This window comes from Sinocyclocheilus grahami, unplaced genomic scaffold, assembly GCF_001515645.1.
Source record: "Sinocyclocheilus grahami isolate Dianchi unplaced genomic scaffold, SAMN03320097.WGS_v1.1 scaffold84.1, whole genome shotgun sequence".
Lineage (NCBI taxonomy): Eukaryota > Metazoa > Chordata > Actinopteri > Cypriniformes > Cyprinidae > Sinocyclocheilus > Sinocyclocheilus grahami.
Genome location: NW_015505263.1, coordinates 2,002,539 through 2,012,554, shown reverse-complemented (window position 1 = coordinate 2,012,554; position 10,016 = coordinate 2,002,539). Strand labels below are relative to the sequence as shown.

At 40.6% G+C, this 10,016-nt stretch overlaps 3 non-coding genes across 3 annotated transcripts; all 3 read left to right on the top strand.

Moving 5' to 3' along the window:
* The first annotated feature begins 3,338 nt into the window (after positions 1–3,338).
* trnal-uaa (transfer RNA leucine (anticodon UAA)) lies at positions 3,339–3,421 on the top strand. Its single transcript has one exon. It is a non-coding gene; the product is annotated as a tRNA-Leu (tRNA).
* Positions 3,422–4,572: 1,151 nt separating this feature from the next.
* trnal-uaa (transfer RNA leucine (anticodon UAA)) lies at positions 4,573–4,655 on the top strand. The gene has a single exon. It is a non-coding gene; the product is annotated as a tRNA-Leu (tRNA).
* Positions 4,656–5,386: 731 nt separating this feature from the next.
* Positions 5,387–5,469, top strand: trnal-uaa (transfer RNA leucine (anticodon UAA)). The gene has a single exon. It is a non-coding gene; the product is annotated as a tRNA-Leu (tRNA).
* Positions 5,470–10,016: the final 4,547 nt, after the last annotated feature.

Here is a 10,016-nt window from a genome sequence, read left to right as displayed (position 1 = left end):
CTCTGGGATAGTAACCAGGATGGCTGAGTGGTTAAGGTGTTAGACTTAAAATCCATTGGACAAATGTTCTCGTGGGTTCAAACCCATCTCCTGGTAGATCAATGTGAGTTTTAAACAGAATACAGTAATTTGGCTGTGTGTGTTTACGTTATAATCAAATTAGTTTTCTGGTTCTTAAGTACCTGTAAAAGGAACAAATTGTCTTGCCTTGTGTGCTGGTGTTTTGACCCTGCCTGTTTCACTACATCTATGAATAAAGCTTGCATTTGGATCCCCCACTTCGTTGCAACGCTCATCCGTTACAGAGACTTACGATCCAATGGATGAATGTCCTCGTGGGTTTGAACCCCACTCCTGGAAGATCAATGTAAATTTCCAACAGAATATAGTGGTGTTGGATATGGAAATTAGGTATTTCATTTAAGATCAATACATCTTAATACATCATTTGTAATGTTCAAATGTAACAATGCAGACCAAAACTGATTTTATGAGCAATCAAGTGAAGCTGTACAGTTTACGTTTTTCTGTGAATTTCTAGTGTCCATCTCAAAACAGACTGATGAAGATTTGTTGTTAACTGCTCTTTCAAGTCATTACATGCACGTCACAGCCAATCAGCAGAGAAAAGAGACACATGTAAGGTCGTCAATGCCACAACAATAGCATTTCCAGCATTCCTTTACTGCTGAATTTTGAATGTGTTAGTTAGCTGTATTTTTTAGTTATTTTTTAACCTGATCAAACTGCAGTTTGATTGAGATTAATTGGAATGCACAATGAAAAACATTATTTTTGAAAATGGTTAAAAACTGAGTTTTTGCAAATAAACTCTTCAAATGTTCTTACACTTAAACCAACAGTTCAACTTCAACCAACTGAACCATAAGAACATATTTGTGGGCACTGATCCTGGGAGAGTAGACTACAATGCCGGCTGTTCTGACTCTAAGATTGTAAGTACGTTTTTTATATTTAAAGACTTTTTTTATATATATATTTAAAGCAAGTTTTTTGGGCAGTGTAGAGTAGGGCTTGTTGTTTGTAATTTCTCCAATCACAAATGCAGACATGATTTTATGTTTACGATGCAACGCAACGCAACGCAACGCGTAAAAAGACAGTATAAGTCATTATAATCCATAATTATGTCCCCACTGGATGCAACAAATGCCTCGTTTATAATGGGTTTTCATGTTTTTGAATCATCGCTCCAGCCGGACAGGGCATCATCACAATATGGTAAGGGGCGTAACATTTCCGTCACACGCTTGAGGTATTCGGCCAATCACAATGCACTGGATAGCTGGCCAATCAGAGCACACCTCGCTTTTTCAGACCGATGAGCTTTGTAAAAATCGACGCGTTTCAGAAAGGCGGGGCATAGAGGAGAAACAATAATGTACAGTATGAGGAAAATAATGTGTTTTTTGAACCTTAAACCGTATAAACACATTTCATTACACCAAATACACAAAATAATGTTCTTTTTAACAGCATCATATGACCCCTTTAAAAAATTGTTGTACATTCACATTTAGGATCATTATATGCACATCTTAACAAATGGGGCTCCTGGAAGGTTCTGGTTCATGATCTCTTTTCACCATTCTTCTCTTAACCAAGACATTTAAATTCATGAGGACTGTTCCTGTAATAAACACCATGTATTTCCTTTCTTTAGGAAAGAAAGTATCTTCTAAATGACTGCTACTTATTATCAACAATAGCCTTAAGAAACCAGCCAGGTCAGATGAGAAAAACACCCAATAATGTAAAATGTCAGATCAAAGGTATATGTTCCTCACCTGCATCTCTCCTGCAGCGGAACACTTTCACCTGTGACATCTACATGTATTCTGCAGGCAACATTCTCTCGCATCCGCCCCATATGTTCTCTCATGCTGCCAAAGCACAAATCTCATGCCTACATTTCTCAGCTAGCTGTGTTTTATGATGCCTGCATCACAAAATTAAAACTGAAGCCACTTTTATTATGTTCAGTTCACAATTTATTAGCATTTCGGCCTAGTTTACACTTGATATTAAAGTAGCAGGTTGTCCAAAAAGCAAAATACTGTCATCATTCACTCACCTTTCAAACATGCATGACCTTTTTTCTTTTGCGGAACAAAATCCATATAAAATGCATCTCCTGTAAGCACCTTTTGAGGGAAAGAGCTCTATTTGTAAACAGATATTAATGCCAGGTGTAAAGATGTTTATTTTCTTATTTAATCATAATAAAATGTGTCTTGTTTTGCCTCCCTTTTGTTGCTCATTTGGTTCTGCTGTCCAGTTAATGAGCTCACCTTTTAGCTCTGAGCAAGATACAAAAGAAACCAGATGCCATCACATGTTCAATCGATCCAGCCTGAACACCCCATTCCTGCCCATCTCATCAGAACTTACACAGCAGTGTAGACAAATGAGGCTCTGTGTTACTTCAGGTAGCATCTGCAAATATCATGGCAAAACACTAACCAGGAAGGCTGAGAGGTCAAAGGGTTAGTTCACCCAAAAATTTAAATTCTGTCATTAATTACTCACCCTCGTGTTGTTCCAAACCCGTAAGACCTTCGTTCATCTTTGGAACACAATTTAAGATATTTTTTATGAAATCTGAGGGCTCTCTGACCCTCCCATAGACAGCAAGGTAACTACCACGTTCAAGGTCCAGAAAAGTACCAAGATGATCGACAAAGTAGTCCGTGTGACATCAGTGGTTCAACTGTAAATTTACGAAGCTACGAGAATAATTTTTTGCGCAAAGAAAACAAAAATAACGACTTTATTCTACATTTTCATCACTTTGGACGCGCGTTCACGACAGTACCATGACGTGAGCATGTGGCGGCACTGACCCAGATCTGGCGTGATGACATCATTACGCCGGATTTGAGTCAGCGCCGCCACACGCTTGCGTCATGATATTGTCGTGAACGCGCATCCACAAGTGACGCAGTAGAGACGAAAATGTGGAATAAAGTTTTTATTTTTCGTTATTTTTAAGATATTATTAGAAATATCTTAAATTGTGTTCCGAAGATGAACGAAGGTCTTACGGGTTTGGAACAACACAAGGGTGAGTAATTAATGACAGAATTTTGGGTGAACTAATCCATTTTTGGGTGAACTAATCCTTTAAGGCACTGCACTTCCAATGGAGCTCCAATGGACAAATGTCCTTCTGGGTTCAAACCCTACTCCTGGTAGATAATGTCAGTTCTAGCTTAAATTAGTCCAGTAAACCTGCTTTATCTTATAGTGATGAGAGAAAGCAGACCCTTAAATGCATATTAGAGAAGCTATTTCTATCTTACAACCCAGTAAACAACACCAGGATGGCCGAGTGGTTAAGGCGTTGGACTTAAGATCCAATGAACAAATGTTCTCGTGGGTTCGAACCCCACTCCTGGTAGAGAGCAATGATTTCTCTTCTGCAAAATCTATAAACAGTAATGGAAAATCTCCAATACTTCTGCCCTAGAGCAGACGGTTAATGCCGGGCTCACAATATCGGAGTTTTAAAATCCTAACCGATTATGAAATCTTGTTGCAGCACATACATAAGGAGAATCTTTGCAGATTATCTTGCCTCAAATCTTAAACATGCACACACTACAAGATTTTAACATCGTGGCGCAACACTACAAGATATTATTAAGATTATCATGCCAGAGGGAGCGCCTCACGTGATCTCACGCAGCAGATCGTCATTGATAGTTCAGTGATGTTTACATATGTTAGCTAGCGTGCTAGCTGCTCTCTGCACTCACCCGGTACATTAAAAAATCTGAAGCGATTTCACTCCAGCGCTTCTCTTTCTCCTTACGGTTGTGATGCGTTTTCGACACATTATACAGACAGTCGTGTTACTATAAAACGTCAAGAAGCAGTTTCCTCCATCTCCACTATCCAACGGGGCCATACAGCAGCTGTTTTGTGGTCCAGCATTGGCTATTGTGAAAGTACTGACGTAATCATATAGCTGTCATCATCCCAATTTAAATCCTACATATCAAACATGTTTGATATGATCGGGGCGGCCCCGATTTGTGTGCGAGCAGATCGGAAGATGCAAGATTCGATTGGTGAACGCCTCACATTACCAGATAATCCACGCCGAACATCGGGACCGATCGAGGGGCTCCACAAGATTTTTGCTCCGATTCTCGGGAGGGGGAAATCGGGGCTAAATCGGGCTAAAAATCCTATAGTGTGAGCCAGGCTTAATTTGGATAAAACCCCAGTATGTGAACAGATTAGCTTTTTCTGAGTGGTTAAGGCGTTGGACTTAAGATCCAATGAATAAATGTTCTCATGGGTTCGAACCCCACTCCTGGTAATAGGTTTTAAGCCAGACAGCGAAGTGACTTTAAGGCACTGCACTTCCAATGGAGCTCCAATGGACAAATGTCCTTCTGGGTTCAAACCCTACTCCTGGTAGATAATGTCAGTTCTAGCTTAAATTAGTCCAGTAAACCTGCTTTATCTTATAGTGATGAGAGAAAGCAGACCCTTAAATGCATATTAGAGAAGCTATTTCTATTTTACAACCCAGTAAACAACACCAGGATGGCCGAGTGGTTAAGGCGTTGGACTTAAGATCCAATGAACAAATGTTCTCGTGGGTTCGAACCCCACTCCTGGTAGCAAAGCAATGATTTCTCTTCTGCAAAATCTATAAACAGTAATGGAAAATCTCCAATACTTCTGCCCTAGAGCAGACGGTTAATGCTCAATTTCTGGGCAGCCCTGAGGATAAACAAACATAAGCAAAGTTAAAACTAGAACAGATGTGTATGTGTGCATAAACGCTGCAATCCCTCAGCTGTTTACATTGATTTTGAGTTTTTGTTTGTTTAGGGAAAGTGGTCTGTATTGCAAGTTTAAAATGTATTGTTAAGTTCAAATGTAACAATGCAGACCAAAACTGATTTTATGAGCAATCAAGTGAAGCTGTACAGTTTACGTTTTTCTGTGAATTTCTAGTGTCCATCTCAAAACAGACTGATGAAGATTTGTTGTTAACTGCTCTTTCAAGTCATTACATGCACGTCACAGCCAATCAGCAGAGAAAAGAGACACCTGTAAGGTCGTCAATGCCACAACAATAGCATTTCCAGCATTCCTTTACTGCTGAATTTTCACAGAGAACAGGCAGGATCTGAACTTTCTCTCTGTTGTTCTCTCCTGAGAAAGTTCAGATCCTGCCTGTTCTCTGTGAAAATTCCGTAAAAGCTGGCTTATTGTTATGAAATGAAACCCTAAGTCATGCTCCAGAATATCTCAAGACAGACAGACAGACAGACAGACAGACAGACAGACAGACAGACAGACAGACAGACAGACAGACAGACAGACAGACAGACAGACAGACATCACCAGGATGGCCGAGTGGTTAAGGCGTTGGACTTAAGATCCAATGGATGTATGTCCTCGTGGGTTCGAACCCCACTCCTGGTAGACAAACGAGATCTGAACTGCTTTTAAGTTGTCAATAAATTAGAAATTCTAAGTTAAAGATCTCTCAGTATCCTTGAACTTGCAAATGGTTGTCTATTCCTTCACTGATCACCAATACTGAACTTTAACTTTGTCCTTACAAATTGTAAATTAGATCTCCATGCATAAAGTAATCACATGCACAGTGGCAACCAGAGTAATTGAGTTGATCCACCTTTACAGGATGATTGTACTCGTGGATAACAGGTGAAATCCTTGTGTATTTAGTGCTTGAAGAGATATTGAGAATGGCTTTGACTCGGGAGCAGGAGAAGTGAGGGTCGATTGATTCTAACCGTGGTCTCGCAGCCTGTTAAGAGACTATTTCAACTGGCTCTTAGAGAAGTATTGATCAATCAGTCCAGCATTTTCACCTGACCAAACATATCTGTGCAAAGGCTTATCACAGCCTCATTTAGACTCCCACTGGATCAGGGATCGGATGATGGAGGCTGAAATTGCAGTTTAAAAAACTGAAACACCTCAAGTGAAACAAGGATTTTGGTGCAGGGATGAAGAGGGAGGTGATTTGAAAACATAGCATGGGAAAAATAAATTGTTTATTTGTTGCTGGAGACCCAGAAAAGGACTGTAAAACATATTTTCCAGCCCCTAATCTGTTTATTTAAAAATGTCTTATCTGAGAAGTCATGTTTAGGGTGTGATATCTCAAGAATTATGATTGCTTGCTTCTAAAGAATAATAAAAAAAGATAGGCAAATGTGTTCCCTTCAAGTCCAAATGGCTGCAGTCTCCTCAGGCTAAAATGTTTTCATAATGGGTCCTAAATCTTTGGGGGGGAAATTCAAATTACACCCATAATTATGCCCATAATAGGACACAAATAAAAGTGCCAATCAATGCTTATCTTAAACATAAGCTTTGATTGGCTTTCTCTCGCTATCATGATCAAAATGTGAGATGTGAACATTTCAGATAGGAAAAGTAGGCGTTTTCGACACATTATACAGACAGTCGTGTTACTATAAAACGTCAAGAAGCAGTTTCCTCCATCTCCACTATCCAACGGGGCCATACAGCAGCTGTTTTGTGGTCCAGCATTGGCTATTGTGAAAGTACTGACGTAATCATATAGCTGTCATCATCCCAATTTAAATCCTACATATCAAACATGTTTGATATGATCGGGGCGGCCCCGATTTGTGTGCGAGCAGATCGGAAGATGCAAGATTCGATTGGTGAACGCCTCACATTACCAGATAATCCACGCCGAACATCGGGACCGATCGAGGGGCTCCACAAGATTTTTGCTCCGATTCTCGGGAGGGGGAAATCGGGGCTAAATCGGGCTAAAAATCCTATAGTGTGAGTCAGGCTTAATGAGAAATGAGAGTTTCAAATTATCACCTGAATTCATTGTCAGGGATATGAAGTGTGTGTTTGTGTGTAAAACTTTTGCATAACCCCCTAAGGGTTGTGACAAAGTACATGGCTGTGCTCCAAGACAATCTGTGAAGTGCAAAGTGAGGTAATTATTGTGACACTCATTAATGTCAGGAAAACAGTTTTCTTTCTCACACACACCGTTAACAATCACACTGACCGAAACCTTAATGAGCTGGCAAGGAAAGTCTTTAAAGTTTGACGCAAACTGTTGTTTCCACCGTGTGCTTCTAATTTGAGCCCTCTTGTCCTACATAAATAAACATAGCGTACCGTTGGTTGTTACCTGCCTGAGGAGTATAGATGGAGATTATTCTTGTTAAAAGCCAAAACACGTCAACAGGGAAATTGTATGAAAATTAGGAGGACACTTTGCTTGAATTGGCTTGAACCAAACTCGAGATGTGAATGTGTTATTTTGCAGAGGCGTTAATGAGATTTCCTTAAATAGCTTTTTAGAGGAACACTCTGATTTAGAAAACAGACATCTCTCTTTCTCATCATCATCATCTCCAGAAAAGTACAACTTACATAATCCTTAAGTCATCCTAACCATATAAGCACATAATGCAATATATAAACACAAACTAAAATAATTTAGCCATTAAATTAAAGCGCAGTCACAAATATATCAACAATAAACTGTCCAAAACACACTGTCCAAAACACACTGTCGTGTTGCTAGAGTTCTGGGTGGTTGCCATGGCATTACTATAAAGTTGCTAAGGTCTTCTGTTTGTCAGCATGTTGCTATGGAGTTTGTAGGGTGTTCTGTGTGGTTGCCAGGGCATTGCCGAGATGTGAATGTGTTATTTTGCAGAGGCGTTAATGAGATTTCCTTAAATAGCTTTTTAGAGGAACACTCTGATTTAGAAAACAGACATCTCTCTTTCTCATCATCATCATCTCCAGAAAAGTACAACTTACATAATCCTTAAGTCATCCTAACCATATAAGCACATAATGCAATATATAAACACAAACTAAAATAATTTAGCCATTAAATTAAAGCGCAGTCACAAATATATCAACAATAAACTGTCCAAAACACACTGTCGTGTTGCTAGAGTTCTGGGTGGTTGCCATGGCATTACTATAAAGTTGCTAAGGTCTTCTGTTTGTCAGCATGTTGCTATGGAGTTTGTAGGGTGCTCTGTGTGGTTGCCAGGGCATTGCCAAAGGACTTCTGGTTGCCAGCCTGTTGCTATGGAGTTGCTAGGGTGTTCTGGGTGGTTGTTGGATAATTACCATTCAGTTGTTAAGGTCTTCTGCCTGTCAGCATGTTGCTATGGAGTTGCCAGGGTGATCTGGATGGTTGCCAGGGCATTATCATACAGTTGCCAAGGTCTTCTGCCTGTCAGCATGTTTTTATGGAGTTGCTAGGGTGTTCAGAGGGTTGCTAGGGAATTATCACACAGTTGCTAAGGTCTTGTGGATGTCAGCATGTTGCTACAGAGTTTCTAGGGTCCTCTGGGTGGTTGCCAGGGCACTGCAAAGAACTTCTGGTTGTCAGCCTGTTGCTACGGAGGTGCTAGGGTGTTCTGGGTGGTTGTTGGATAATTACCATTCAGTTGTTAAGGTCTTCTGCCTGTCAGCATGTTTTTATGGAGTTGCTAGGGTGTTCAGAGGGTTGCTAGGGAATTATCACACAGTTGCTAAGGTCTTGTGGATGTCAGCATGTTGCTACAGAGTTTCTAGGGTCCTCTGGGTGGTTGCCAGGGCACTGCAAAGAACTTCTGGTTGTCAGCCTGTTGCTACGGAGTTGCTAGGGTGTTCTGGGCGGTTGTAAGAGAATTACCATTCAGTTGCTAAGGTCTTCTGCCTGTTAGCATGTTGCTATGGAGTTGCCAGGGTGATCTGGATGGTTGCCAGGGCATTATCATACAGTTGCTAAGGTCTTCTCCCTGTCAGAATGTTTTTATGGAGTTGCTAGGGTGTTCAGAGGGTTGCTAGGGAATTACCACACAGTTGCTAAGGTCTTGTGGATGTCATCATGTTGCTACAGAGTTTCTAGGGTGCTCTGGGTGGTTGCCAGGGCACTGCCAAAGAACTTCTGGTTGTCAGCCTGTTGCTACGGAGTTGCTAGGCTGTTCTGGGCGGATGCTAGGGAATTACCATACAGTGGCTAAGGTCTTGTGGATGTCAGCATGTTTCTATGGTGTTCTGCGTGGTTGCTAGGGAATTACCATACAGTGGCTAAGGTCTTGTGGATGTCAGCATGTTTCTATGGTGTTCTGCGTGGTTGCTAGGGAATTACCATACAGTTGCTAAGGTATTGTGGATGTCAGCATGTTGTTATGGAGTTGCTAGGGTGTTATGGGTGGTTGCTAGGGAATTACCATACACTTGCTAAGGTCTTGTGGATGTCAGCATGTTGCTATGGAGCTGCTAGGATGTTCTGGGAGGTTGCCAGGGCATTTACTTATAGTTGCTAAAGTTGTCTTGTTGTCAGCATGTTGCTATGGCATTGTTAGAATGTTACCGTTGGTTACCAAGGCACTGGTATGTGGTTGTTAAGGTAAATGTGTCTGAAATAAAGGCCAGTTCACACTAACTATATACAGTGGCGTAACTTTGCTTTGAAAAGTGGTGGGGACACCGCGCAACTCGTTTTGCTAGTTTTTTATTTAATAACCTAATTTATTTGGGGACTGGGTTTAGAGTTGGACAAACTTAATTTTTGCTTTTCAAAAATACATCGATGTACCAGGGGCGGCGCCAGATAATTTTGAACGCAGGTGCTGAGGGGGTCATTAACAGAGGGAGCTGGGCAATTCAGGGCTCCAGACTCATTCTTCCCACTGGTCGCTCTTTTGCGATTAACTTTCTCAGTTGGTTGCAAAAGCAAGTTTTTTTTTGTTTTTTTTTTGCGCTACAACATGCTATTAATCAATGCATGCTGATGAACTTTTATCATAGTTTATAATTATATGGAAACGAAAGTAGTTAACATTCAACCCGTTCTTTTTCATCAGTAGTATTATTTGTGATTTGAATTTTGTGAACGGGAGTTCCTCTTTTGCCATTTTATAAGCGGGCTTCAGATGCTTTCACTTTCGATTTCACGATCTTGTCAGGTTTTACAATAAAATATAATTGTCTGT